Source organism: Equus caballus, chromosome 5 (assembly GCF_041296265.1).
Source record: "Equus caballus isolate H_3958 breed thoroughbred chromosome 5, TB-T2T, whole genome shotgun sequence".
NCBI lineage: Eukaryota > Metazoa > Chordata > Mammalia > Perissodactyla > Equidae > Equus > Equus caballus.
The window spans coordinates 25,996,384-26,010,926 of record NC_091688.1 but is presented as its reverse complement, the minus strand read 5'-3'; the positions used below and the strand labels follow the sequence as shown (position 1 = coordinate 26,010,926).

Sequence of the window (14,543 nt, the reverse complement as noted above, 5' to 3'; positions counted from 1 at the left end):
TAGATGGTGTAGCCTACAACACACCTAGGCTATGTGGTACTAATCTTATGGGACCACTGTGGTATATGTGGTCCGTCACTGACCAAAACATCATCGTGTGGTAGATGACTGTACATTCCAGCTTGAATGAGGGTAGAGGAGAGAAAATGAGAGGCTCTTGGTGACACACTTCCATCCTCCTTATCCTCCTTGTCTATTGCTTCTACTCTAAGGGAAGAGGTAAGCGGTGGCTGCATTTCTAGTTAAGTTTAGGAAAATTCACTTTCCAAGAGGTTTACATTTTTATACAGTTTTATTTACGTTAAATCATGGGACAAATTTGGCTCATGATCAAAGGAGTCTTTATTTCATAGAATAATCTACAGTTGAGTTGTTCGAAACTGCAAGCTCCTTTCATGTCTTTACAAGTGGATTTGTTCTCACCAAAAATAATCCAATGAACTTTGAGGAGGTTTCCTACTTGAGAAATCAAGGCTCATAGGTTTAACTTCCTGGACCTTTGCTTGCTCAGCTTAAGTCCTTCACACAAGTACGTCAATTCCTCCTCATCTCCTTGCTTCTTACTCAGGATCCCTTTCCATCATGACAGTTGACCTGGGACTTCTGCAGAGAGATGGCCTCATGGGGCATCTAGATGGTGGTAGAGGAAAGACTTGTAGCCTGGGCGAGTCACTGGACTTTTGTCTGATGAAAGCTCTAGGGGTAGATGAGGTGGCCCCTATCATCATTCACATGATGTGAAGAAATTATCAGGTACTTTGTCCCCTGACAAAGATCCTGATCCAGTCTACCTCCTAGAAACTCAAGCAGTACCCACATAGTAGTCCTCTCTGCCCCATTGCCTGGCATCCGAGGTTTTGCTGTTTTGCTCTAACTACACTCCTGGTGCCAGATCCCCCTCTTTTCCCTTCTTTCCCGGTCTCTCCTCAATTGCAGAACATATATGTATTGTCTTCCACCAAAAAGTTTTATTTTATTCTCCTCTTTCATAAGACCCCTCAGTGCAATTTTAATATCATCCTAAATAATTAGCATGCATGCACACATACACGTGAGTGTACACACACACACACAGACACACACACAGCAGGGAGGGTTTGGTCTTCAGAAGTACAGTTGCTAGTAGGAAAAATGTATTTTATTCAAGAGAAGGTCACCTTCCTGTCCATAAGAGAAACTGACTTCTTCTAATGCAGCAAAGAAAACACCAAAGTCAGTTGAGTTGTTGACATTAGGGAAAAAAAGCAGGTGGGATATAAATACTCTGCTACATGTCCATGGAGGATCTAGCCAAAACAGCTTAATGACTCCTAGCTCAGAGGAGGGTTGGGAGTGCTCCAAGTTTGGCCAGGAAGACGGCAGAAGACTCCAGGAAGATGGTAGAAGACATCAGCAGAAGTGGTGCCTCAATGGACCCCACTTGACTGCCACCTTCAGCACATTTCCCCCAATCTCTGCTGCTTGTTTCAATTTCTTGCGTGGATTGAGTGGCCTGGTGGGGTTCTACCAAAAGTCCCAGATCGGCAGCTGGGCAAGCTCTCTGGATGTTTTTAGTAGATACGTCCTTTAAGGGGTCGCTGAAAAGAGCAGAGGGAAGAAGAGAAAGGTAAATGGCAAGGTTTGTGATGGCGAGTCTCCTTCTGAAGCCGATATTAGGATTCCCATCAGCAGGGCAGCTGCGTATGATTGTGTACCTTATTCTCTGAAAAGAGCACACAGCCAAAGGGGCAAGTTAAGGCTAAAATGCAGGCCTGGCACAGGATCCGTTTATCCAGAACGGGCATCTCTTCCAAGTCTCATGAAGGCACTGAATGGCTTAGCAATGTCTGCTCAGGGGTTGCTCTGAGATTATGCTGCTCCTGTCATCCCAACTCTCATAGTCCACAGGCTGTTTCCCTGTCCGGGAGAAGGCTGGAAGCAGCAGGACAAAAGCTAGCATCATCACCATGTTCACATCCTCCCGACCACCATCTGTACTCCTCCCTATGGACAGTGAAGTGGAAGGCAGCTTTAAAGGGAGAAAAGGGGTTGGCCTGGTGGCGCAGCAGTTAAGTGCGCATGTTCTGCTTCAGCAGCCTGGGGTTCGCCGGTTCAGATGCCGGGTGCGGACATGGCACCACTTGGTAAACCATGCTGTTGTAGGCGTCCCACATATAAAGTAGAGGAAGATGGGCACGGATATTAGCTCAGGGCCAGTCTCGCTCAGCAAAAAGAGGAGGATTGGTGGCAGGTGTTAACTCAGGGCTGATCTTCCTCAAAAAAAAAAAAAAAAAAAGGAGAAAGCATGGGGGCCGAGATGTTCAGGGAATTTGTTTCTTGTTTAGCTGCTGCCATCCCACACCGTGACTGTGAGCAGGTTGGCTAATCTCTTGGGTCTTGGCTTCTTCAATCCTAAAATGAAATCTATTGCAAATAAACTAAATGGAAGTTTACTGTGACAATGAAATAAAACCTATTCCCTGCCTTTCAGTCTTGAGGGACAATCAGATCCACCTCCATCCTGTTCTCTGCGCCCCCCCCCCCCCCCCACACCCAGCTTCAGGCAAGTGAGGACAGGATTCTTTGCGCTGTACCCAGACCCTGCTCCTTAAAATGTCACAGGGTATTTTCCCAAAGAAAATGTGCGTAGGGGCTTGCAGGGGTGGCCCTGAGCAGTCACAGACCCTGAGCCATTTTCTGTCTCTGCAGCATTCATCTTTGAGAGAGAGAGAGAGAGGAGGTGCTTACTGAACCTGTTCGAATACCTCCAAGCACCTGAACCATGACGCCGCCTGCCTGCGCTCTCTCCATCCCTCCGTCTGCTGCCCTCTGCTCAGGCCACGTCTGAGATAACTGGGGAAAGGCTGACGCCCTCAGCCAGTGAGCAGAGGCTGGATCAGACGTCACTGTCACCATGCAAATATGGTAGGTCCCTTTGCCCTTCAACCCAGCATCCCTTGCAGGGTGAAGCCTCTGGTGAGATCATTATTTGTTCCAACCTTCAGCTGCCAGGTGGGTGCTCCCGGAGCTCTCCATCTAGAAGCCCTCGGGACCGGAGATTTAGTAGCTGATCAGGCACCAGGGCTTCCAATTTACGGTTCAGAGAAAAGAAACCCTATTAATCTGGCACCTTTTATTCCACTGTAAATTCCAGCCATATTTAACTCAGCCACCATCAAGGTTTTCCCCTATCTGCCAGCAGCAGGCCCATGATATAAAGCTTGCCCATTCAAGGAGAAATTAAGATCCTGCTTAGTATTCAGAGGGTGGTTCCTCTCAGGAGCTTCCTTTTTGAAGTCCCCACCATCCCCATTTGGCAGGGGAGGAGCATCTCTGCTCTAATTTATGGAAGCTTTTTTGGTTCTGTGGCTGGAGGAAAAGAGACCTAGTTTCCTTCCACTTAGAAAACTCAGACTGTCTGTGCTGATGGCCTGGTGACAGTCCTTCCCCCTTGTGAAGCCCAGAGAACGAAAATGACTTGTCAAGGCCATGGGGCTCATAAGTTCCAGAGCCAGGGCCAGAGAAAGGAGGAGAGGGAAGGGAATTATTTTAATTAATTAATCAACTAATTTTGTGGGCATCGCCTACATTCTAGGCACTTTTGAGTAGTCTTTCCTATTAAATGCTGACAACTCTGCCAAGTCAGTGCTACCATCTCCACTTAACAGAGGAAGAAACTGAGGCTCTGACCACCCACCTGATAAGGAACAAGCCTGGGATTAAAGTCTCCAGCTTCAACGGCAATTCCTTCAGAGTCATCAACTGTTTCCTGAGGGCCTACTGTGCGCCAGGCACCACACAAGGAGCGGGGAATAAAGACGTGAACATGAGATCTCTGTCTTCCATTCTAGTGGAAAGAAACAGAAATCAGAGAGTAAATAATAATAAAATATCAGAATGATGAGTGCTCTGCAGAGAATGAAAATAGGATCCTATGATAGAAAGAGGCAACAATAGATTGAGTAGTCAGAGAAGGCCTCTTGGAGGAGGTGATATTTAAGGAAGCGTCTAGGGGCTAGAAAGAGCCAGCTCATGCAAAGGGACAGGAAAGGAGAATCTAAGCGGAAGTCATGGTCACCACAAAAGGCCCAAGGAGGGAATGACAGTGGCTGGTTCATGTCTGAGGAACAAGAAGAAGGCCCCTGTGGGAGGAAGTGAAAGTATGGGGTGAGTCCAGGGCCACAGGCAAGGGCCAGGCTGAGGAGTTTAGATTTTATTTCAAGTATGATGAGAAGCCATTAGAATGTTTTAAGTAGAAGACTGGCATCATCTTTATAATTTAAAAAGAGACATTGGCCCCAACAGCTTGAGATTGAATTGTTTTCCTAGCTAAGATTTCCTCAATACGACCCAGCTGAATCACTACTGGGTATTTACCCAAACAACTTGAAATCAATAATTCAAAGAGACTTAAGCACCCCTACCTTAATTGCAGCATTTTTCACAATAGCCAAGATGTGGAAGCAACCCAAGTGCCCATGGATTGATGATTGGATAAAGAAGACGTGGTATATATGTATACAGTGGAATACCACTTGGTCACAAAAAAAGATGAAATTGTCCCATTCGCAACCACACAGATGAAGCTTGAGGGCATCATGTTGAGTGAAATAAGCCAGACCGAGAAAAACAAACACCATGCGATTTCACTTATATGTGGAACATAAACAAACTTACAGACAAAGAGAGCAAATTAGTGGTTACTGGGGGAAGAGGGGTGGAGGGTGGGCACAAGGGGTGAAGGGGCATAGTTATATGGAATATGACAAATAATGTACAACTGAAATCTCACTATTTCATAAGCTGTTATGACCACAATAACAAAAAAAGTTAAGACAATAATAATAATAATAATAAAAGAGTTTCTCAAAGCCAAATGGGCCAGCTCCTCTCTGCTGTTATCTGGGGGGACAGCGCCTGCCATGGCTCCCAAAATTCTTGCCATCAAAAAATTATTTTCAGGCAAAGAAAGTAATAAACCTCTTAAAAATAAAAATGTGAGGGGGTTGGAACTCACTAAACCTGCGTCAGTCCTGGTACCTCAGAAACAGTTGACCAGACAAGTCATTCCCAGTTCATGGACCTGAGGTAACAAGACCCAAGACAGGGATGGGCTGATGGGCGAGGACACAGATGAGGAGCGGCCTAGACGATGGGCTGGGCCAGGAGTCCCTCGAACTCCAATAGCCTGAACAGCCAGCCTGCCTGACTCCCCCAGACACACTGCCTTACTCCAGTGTTTGAAAACTGTTGGGAAGTTGAATAAGTAACTTCTCATCTCTTGATACAAATTGGCAGAGGTAAATTTAAAGTCCCCAAAAGGTGACGGAAAGCAGAGTTCTCCTTCCACCTCACGCAGTAACTGGCCCTCTTCATCTCTTCACGGGGTTGCTTGGATGTCATACCGGGACCATTGGTCTGTCTGCACTAGAACGACATGGAGCACCACTGATCCTCTGGTGGAGCCAGGGAATGTGAATTTGCAGGAATGGCAGCATTTTGAGGCTCACCAATATTTGCGGACTGCTAGAAGCCCAGTGGGTCACCTTCTGTCGGCTGCAGGTGGAACCCCCAGTGGAGGATGCTTCAGGATAATGCTCGTGTCAACTCCTGCTCACAATAATTCACAACTCTACCCTTTTCATAACAAGGATCATCTCATTTGTCCTCAAAAGCCCTATGAGAAGGTAGGGTGGAATAGGATTATTTCCTTTTGAGAACTGAGGAAACAGAGACAGAAGTTTAGTGACTTGCCCACGGTCAGGTAGCAGGTAAGGAGTAAAGCCTGGATTTGAATCAGGCCCTCTGAGTTCAAACCCTGTGCTGTTTCCAATTGTAGAAATCAGCTGTCCCAGAATTGAGTAGCAATGCCCCATCTTTGCAGCACTGTGAATAGGCTGCAGAGACCCAGATGGCAGAGGTGCTGTTTGGAAAGCACCAAGCAGAAAGAGGAACTCTGTGTTCCGAGGGGCGCTTAATTGACCTGATTTATTTCAACGTGGATAAGGAACTACCAAGATCCTCGGAGTGCGGGAGTCCTGGTTCATTGTCCTCTCCCTGAGGCGGGTTTTAAAAGTCATAAAAGACTGGAATTTTATCTTTTGATGTCTACCCCTGTAGATTAACCAGTTTCCTGATCATACCGGCTCTCCCCTCCACCAGCACATGGAAGGGAGGGACTGAAGCTGTTTCTCAACATGGGGAGGAGGCAAGAGGAGAGAAGATGGAGATTTGGGGGGAATTTCTGTTTGTTCCTGAGCCAACTATGCTTGTCCCACTCTAGACCCTTCAGGGAAGGGAGTAGAATTAGTTCTGAGGGGCTTCAAAGAAAAATAACTAGTGATTGGCAAGTCTGAATCCTCTCCAAGTTGGAGTGAGTCACAGGAGTGGGAGTAGGAGGTGACAGAGATTTTTAACTCCTTCTGGGGGAGATGAGTCTGACCAGGCTAAGTCAAAGATCTTCAAATCCTAAGGTAGATAAGAAACATTGGATTTTATTAGAAATGCAGATTCCTGGGTCTATCAGCAATGAATCCCATTCAGGAGGCCTGAGATGGGGCCTCAGAATCCACCCTTTAGCAAGGATCATTCTATTAAGGTGGTCCACAAGATCATACCTCAAGAAAAACTTGACTGTCTGGGCCAGATCCAGGGCTAAGATTCCCGCAGATTCCCTTCCTAGTAACACTTTAGCTAGACAGAGACAGCTCATTTCCAGTAAGATCCTGACAATTCCTATAATTCACTGCTCTGTTCTCAGAGCTCAGCAGCTCCTCAATGTGGTGAGAAGGAGAATTCTCTTCCCTGCCTCTGACTGCCCTTTCCAGCTTCTTTTCTACCCTGTGACACTATCCAACCTTACTCCTTCCGTGCCCTTGTGAAATAGTCACCCGTGGATTCCAGACTACATAGGAAGTGAAGTGAGGCCTGGAGAGAGCTGTGGCCTAGACTGGTGGAGAAGTGCCCTACAAGGCTGATGATGAGGTTTATGGGAGAGCTAGAAGGTAGAAGCCAAACAGTCTTCAATGACAGCAGGATTTGGATGTTTCCATTGAGAAGAGCTAAAGTGAACTTGGGTGTGGAAAGCGAAGAGGCTCTAAGGCTACGGAGTTGAACATATCATCCACATAGACTTTGAAGTTGCCCAGACAATGATAGGAAATGGCTTGCAGACGAAGACCATAAGCAATGCTGAATACTTCAATAAGAGATGGCCATGCCACCAGGTCAGTAGATGACAGCAAGCTGTGGGCGTCAAAGGAAGAGGGGCTGATGAAGGAACAAAGTTGAATAATAAACGTAGAAAGTAGGAGTGAATGTCTAGAGGATGTCAACCTGGTCTCCATGCTGGAGCTGGAGGAAGGGTATCAGTAGAAAGCAAAACAAGGAAAATGAGTAACTTCCAAGCAGAGGGTTGCAAAGGAGGTGGTCCTAACAGGCGGAAGCCAAGTGTCAGTTAACACAGTATCATGTAATGATTTAGGAATCAGAGAGACCTGGGTTCTAGCCCGGCTCTGCCAATTTCTAGTCATGCAATCTGGGGAAAGTCACTCTATCTTCCTTTGTCTCATTTTTCTTATCTGTGAAATGGAGATACAAATAGTGCCTACCTTATAAGTTGTCTGTAAGGGTTTCATAAATATTGTATGTTGGGTAATCAGCACAGTGCCTGGCACATACTAAGTGTTCAATAAATGTCAGCTATTATTACTAATATTAGTTTTGAAAATCAATGTTTGGATGGAATAATCTAGAAAAAGTATGAGGGTGGGGAAAAATTGCTTGGCAATTTTGACAGAGACTGGCTAGATGCTCATCTATCTCATTTCTTCTTCCTGGGCACACAGAAAGACTACCTTTCCCAGCCTCCTTTGTAATGCGCTTGGATCTTACATGATTAAGACATTTCTTTGAAGTCTTTTTGAATGTTTTCTGAAGAACATGTATCAGGTACAAGAAAACAACCAATTTCCAAACCAAAAGGAATTATAAGGGCGGAATAAATGCAAATAGAAGATTCAGTTCTCTCCTTTGAATTGGTAATAAGGCTGCTTTCCCTCCTTAACTGCTCCTGTGGGCAAGGCTCCATGTTCTGCTGATCATGGGGCAGTTCAGAGATAGCTCCTGTTCACTAGGTAGTGGAGAATGGGATTGACCTGGAGCATCACGGTAAAGAGGTGATTCAGCAAAATGCCTATGACATGAGTTATCATCTTCACAAAAGATGCCATCGCCATTCCCAGCACACACCCTGAGTTGTTTTTTCTGACACAGTCATATTCTCGCCAAGTTCCTGAATCACTGATAGGTCCCATTTTCGTGAAGGCTGTTGAATGTGTTGAGAAGCATGAGTGGGGAGCACGACAAAGTTGTGCGACTCATACAGCAGAACAAAACCCACATCCTTGACTTCTCTAGTGCTATGTTGTAATCCTTTGAACACAACCCCATAATCTTGACAGAGTGTATAAGTGGGGACCCTCCAATACAGAGTGAAACTCTATATGTATTTATTTAACCAATATTCATGGAGTGCCTTATAGGTGCAACACTACATTAGGTGCTAAAGGTTTGATGACAAACAACTCAGACAAGGTCCCAATTTGCTTGGAAGATAATTATTAAAACAAGCTACTGTATAGCAGTTAAGTACTAAGGATGTTTGGATAGGGGAAGTGCTATAAGGATAGATGTAATGAAAGTCAAATCACAGTATCCCCTTTATCAATGCCCTGTGACTCTAATTACCCTGGGCAAGCCTTTCGTATGTGTGTGACTCTCAGTTTTGTCATCTATACAATGGATTATCACACTTCTTTCTTAAGAATCTTTGAGATAGTGTATGTGTAGCATTCTGTAAAGTGTATATTCTTGCCCAAATATAAGAAAGTATTGCTAAGAGAGTCTCAGTCTATCTTTCCTTCATGCTGAATGGTGAGAGAACTTCCTGATGGTTTTGTGTGTTATCAAAGTCAACAATGCTAAAGTTCCTTTCTGGCTGAGCCCCAGGCAGACAGGAATCACCAGCTAGAAGCACTTCTCTAAGGTTCATTCTCAGTCTCAGCTGTTTGCACTCTTTCTGGATGTGCCCTGAGCTCCTTGGCCGGCTGTGCTTTATCCCTACTCTCCTGTCCCTTTTCAGTACGCTAACAGAGCTAACATACTATAATCTTCTCTCCTTTATTACTCACAAGTGACGCTGAGTACCAGCAGCATTAGTAGCCACTGGGTGTTTGTTAAATGCAGACTCATGGGCCTTAATCTATACCTCCTGAATCAGAAACTAAATTTTCGCACAATTCCCAGATAATTTAATGTGCACTAAAGCTTGGGGTACATTGGCTTAGAACATAAGTTGATTTCTACCCAACTGCTTAGTTCTTTCATTCTAAAAATAATGACTTTGCACTACTGTGTGCTGTCACTGTGCTAGGTGTAGGAGTTACACTGTGGAGCTCCTAGAACAGCAGGGAAACATCTATTTGAAATCTTTTTGGAGTGATGCAGGTTACAGGCTAATAAGAAGTGGCAGTAACTGACTCACAGACAAATCAATGTGGCAGAATGTGAGAACCGCTCCGATATGGATGACGAAGAGCTGTGGGAATAAGGGAAAAGTTAAGTTGGCGTGGGCAGCTGAGAAAGACTTCGCAAAGGAGGCAATGCTTGGGCTTAACATTGAAGGATGAGTAAGAACTGGATGGGTGGAGCAGTGTGAGAGGATAAAACTCTCAGCCAAGGGACAGGGATGATGGACGTCAAAGCAAGAGGAGGCCTGTTCTGCTCTTGGCTGGAGGCCCAAGCTCTGCTCTCACCATGGGAAAGCTCTCCTCCAGTTGGTGCTCTGCCAACAATCACCGTGAGGCCTTGGGCAAACCACCGCTTCTGTCTGAGTCCCAACTTCATCTAAAACTTGTGGTTGGATTACAACTTAGCAGTTTTCAAAATGGAGAGAATCCCTTTAACTTTCAGCAATGGCCAAAGGAAATGGAGAAGAGGCAGGACACTGGGCTGGCCATTAGAACATCTGCCAAGTGTAATCCTTTCCCACCAGGGGCTTCCACTTAGCTTTAAAAGACAGCAGAGGTGAAGTGGGATTTCACATATTTAACAAGTATGAAAACCATGGAAGGAAGTGACTTCTAAGGTCTCCAGCCAATGTTAACACTGAACGCTTACTCAGTTTTTCAACAACTCTCTGGGTTACCACCTAGCTTGGATTTTCAACATTATGGCCAGAGGCATCCTCTCACTATATGTCCTGGAGCTAAAATTTTCCTACTTTCTTTTTTAAGAATTCCTTTCCTAAATGAAACCACACAGGAAAAACCTAATATGAAGAAGAGATCAAAGAAATAAACAGATTTCTGGGCAGATTAAGTCTTCACTATTCAGTGGTACTTTTTTATATGGGGTCTCCTTGCCCCTATCACCACCCCACCTCCGGCCCTTCTGTAGATCCCCAGGATTGAGTGTAAAAAAGGAAGGACTCCAAGGAAGGGATTCAAGCTGAGACGAAGGTTGCAGTAAGTCCTGGAGCTTTGATAGTAGAGAGCTTCCCTAGAGACAGGGACGGTGTGGGGCTGGGAGCAATAGCTTAAAGGGAATTGGGGAATGGAAAAAAAGAAAAGGAGAGGAACAGATAAAAGAAATCAAATAAACAAAAAGGAAGAAAAAGATAAGAAAAGAGAACTCCCTAAAAGGCCAATTAAGTAGTCTGAAGGAATACTATATGAAGCTTTAGTGCCTGCTGCACACACAGCCACCTTTTGTAGAAAGTTGTCCTGATCCATCGTTTTCCACTTACTTGTGATTATGGATTGAATTGTGTCCTCCAAAAAAGATATGTTGAAGTCTTAATCCCAGCATCTCAGAACGTGATCTTATTTGGAAGTAGGGTCATTGCAGATGTAATTAGTTAAGATGAGGTCATACTGGAGCAGAACGAGCCCCTAATCCGAAATGACTGGGGCCTTTATAAGAGAGAAGAGATACAGAGACAGAGATACAAAGGGAGAACACCATATGACGATGGAGGCAGGAATTGAAGTGTTGCATCTGCAAGCCAAGGAGTGCCAAGGATTACCAGCAACCACCAGAAGCTAGGAAGAGACAAGGAAAACTTCTACCCAGACTCTCAGGAAGCATGGCTTTGTAGACGCTTTGATTTTTGACTTCTAGCCTTCAGAACTGTGATAGAATAAATTTCTGTTGTTTCAAGCCACCCAGTTTGTAGTACTTTATTATGGTGGCCCTAGGAAACCGATACACTTACTGTGGAACTAGCAGTAGGTTTTGCTAGAGAAATCATCCATGCTACTCAGCAGATGGCTTGGGCATGAGCGTTGACACACGAGAGCTGGTGCCTCAGAGCCAACCTGGCACTCTGTCCAGTTGGGATGTTCCCACTTAGTGATGGCAAAGCAAGGCAATCACACCCTTCTTTGGAGCCACATAAATGCAGATAGAACAAAAGAGAGAAAGCAGATAAGAGCTCAGCTCACCCCAAGTCACTGTTTGCCAAAGAGAATCCACTGTCAGTCAAATCCGTGGCCAGAAGGAAGGGGCATCCCCTACCGAAAAGAGATCTTTAGAGTAACAGATGAGCATAAGTAAGAATTCCCCCAGAAGGATACGTGTTGTAGGCAGGTTGTAAAATAAACCAGCTGCAGGGGTGAGGCGTCCCTTAGAACCACTGGAATGCCTATGCTTGCAGGCAAGGAGAAAAGAATTGGAAGCAAATGTGCAAGAAGAAGCATGGGTGAAGGAGGGAGGGACTACAGAATGACCAACCATCCCAGATTGCCCAGCATAGAGGGGGGTCCTGGAGCATAAGACTTTCAGTTTTAAAACTGAGAATCCCAGGCATGTCAGGATGAGTTGGTCATCCAATAAGAGAGAGTGAAGGAGCTGAGTGGAAGAAGAAAGTTTTGCATGATGGAAGAAGTTATCAGCCCCTGAGAATATATAAGCACAAGCAATCTAGACAGATCCAGATCAATCCAGATTTGGGGAGCCCTTGGCCTTCTTATGGTTTGGCCAGATGGGCATATCAGTGGATTTAGGGGAACTGGTACTCAGGATTCACTCAGAGCCTCTACTCTGCCCAAAGGCTTGGGAAGGGAAGGGTGGGTGACATGAGCATCCACTTCTGCAGGATGAAAGAAAGTTTGCCCATCAGGCAACGTCTCCAAGGGGAGAAGCCCTTCACACTGAACTCGCCAACATGTCTTCTCATCCCGTGGGACTGTCCACCATATTCCTAAACCCCACAGGAAGCCTTGTAGGGAGGGAGCCTAAGGCCCTATTCACAGAGATGCTTTTCCTTCTCTCCTAGTTCTTCACCCCATCCCGGCCACAAATCTTACGTGGCATGCTCTCAACGATCTGTGAAAACTGTCTTTTACCAACTTATCCCCACCAACTGAGAGAAATTCCCCAGTTTACGCTTCTATATTCTCCCAGGTATATGCCCATCACAGCACTTTTCAGAATGGAACACAGTCATTGATTTTCTGTTTGACCTCCTCTGCTTGAGAACAGTTTCCTTCATAGCAGGGCCCGTACCTTGCTCATCTTTGAAACCCCAGGGTCCAGGAAATGCCTGGAATGTAGGTTGTGCAATGTCTGGCAAGTAAGCTAATTAATTAATTAATGTTAGTTAACATTGATCAGCATGCTCTTTCTCTTTGAGTGAAGTATCTATTACCTGGCACTTTCTGGATTTGTGGTGTATCAGTCATTAAGCCATCTGCATGCAGTTAAAAAAAAAGGAGGGGGGGGGGGGAGAAAGAAGGAAACACATCAGAGCCTTTACAGCCTCAGAGGGCTCCCTGAGTGAGCAGTCACTGTGGCCAGCTCGAAGGGCAAGCCTGAGGTCTTGTGCCAGGGCAGTGACAACAGCTCTGGCAGTGGATACAGACCCCTATGCACGTTACGACAGATGTGCGTGCAGATCGTCATACCCTGATGATTCTACTTCGTCCATGCTCACTTGATGACTGTGGTTCTGAAAGAAGAAAAAGAAACTGAGCTGGGAAAAATACCAACTGCTGAGCTCCAGACAGAAGCTCAATAAAAGAGAAACAGGATGGTATAAATTGGCTAACAGAACACTTGGCTTGAACACCCCATGACATTAATCATATCTTGTAAAGAAGGTCCATGATGATGAGGTGGTGGACCTGGGCTCTGATCTCCCTTCCACTACGGTGTGTCTTCAGTTAGGTGGTCTAACCTCTCTGAGCCTCCAGTAGCCCATCTCTAAGTTCAGCTAATAATCCTTCTGCCCCAGGTCCATTGGGGAGACATATGAAATAACACATGCCAGACATCTTGAAGTCTTCTAGAGAGGCGTCCTAGAGAAATTCAAAGCAGAGAATTTTCTCTGCCTTAAAATGACTCCCAGAGCCCCAAGGACAATTATTTTAGAAAACCTACTGATGGATTAAAGTTTATGAATCTGAAAGCTAATGTACCTTCCTCTCTAAAGAGCAGGGCACTGCAGGCTTTGGGGTTGCACAGAAACTCAAACACTCGTGCGAGAAGCCTATGAGTAAATAAAGCTTATCTTTTGTAAAGAATTGGAATGTGGAAGCATTCTACTCGTAGACCAGCACTGTTCAAAATTCTTTTGTTCTGCAATTTAAAAAAACATAGGCCTAATGTTTCACTGACCTCCTGTGGGCATAGGAAAGAAGTACATTCACCCCACAGATCTAAATTTCCTGGTATGAGCTAAGGGAGAACATCTTAAATCTATCTTCCTCTCGGAAAATTGGCCCTGTATTTACAAACCTCCTGGGAATAAGATTCCACATGTTATTTCATTTTGGTCCAGGATCCATCAGGCCCTTGTGGTAAGTTCCTCCTGATAATTTAAATGGTACTTGAGTCCATTTTATAGATTCCTGAAACAGCAGAGCAGGCAGTGTACAACAGACATCATCGAGGAGCTGACTGAAACGTACACTCCTGAGCTCCACTCAAAGATTCTGAATTTGCGGAACTAGGGTGGACCTGAGAATCTGTATTATGTAATGAAGTACCTGGGTGATTCAGATTGGATCTCACTTAAGATACCAACTTGCCCAACCCCCTTGTTTTACAAACGAGGAAACTGAACGTACTGAGAGATTAAGCTTCTTGCCCAAATTCACAAAGCAAATCTGGAACTTGACACTGGCTTCTGACTTAGTCTTAACTCTGTAATTTGCAATCAAAACAGTCACCATTTATTCAGCAGCACTTATTCGTTGGCTACCATGCTGAATAAGTTGCCTTGTAGCATCCTTTTATCAACTCTGTGGAGAAGATGGAGTGTATTATTACCCCATCTTATAGGTGAGGAAACTGAAGCTTAGAGTGGGGACATGACACACAGCTAGTTAAATGCAGAGCAAGACTCAAACCCAGCACATGTGACTTTAAACCCGAGCTCCCACCCACTGCCCCACTCTGTCTCAGAAGCACAGCACAGACATTAATCTTTCGTGGCTCTCTTAAGGGCAGCAGCTTCCCACGGTTTGAAATAAAGTGATGCCCACGTGGCCTCCAGGGGCACA

The 14,543-nt window shown here is 45.2% G+C and overlaps 1 long non-coding RNA gene across 2 annotated transcripts; it reads right to left on the bottom strand.

The window, feature by feature from the left end:
• Positions 1 to 273: 273 nt before the first annotated feature.
• LOC138924035 (uncharacterized) lies at positions 274 to 14,315 on the bottom strand. 2 transcript variants are annotated; one of them, XR_011438575.1, is made up of 4 exons: positions 13,777 to 14,315; positions 12,903 to 12,988; positions 3,677 to 3,826; positions 274 to 2,403 (listed from the first exon to the last, which is right to left on the bottom strand). It is a non-coding gene; the product is annotated as an uncharacterized lncRNA (long non-coding RNA). The 2 variants fall into 2 exon arrangements; XR_011438574.1 differs by having other exon boundaries at positions 274 to 1,577; positions 13,777 to 13,993.
• Positions 14,316 to 14,543: the final 228 nt, after the last annotated feature.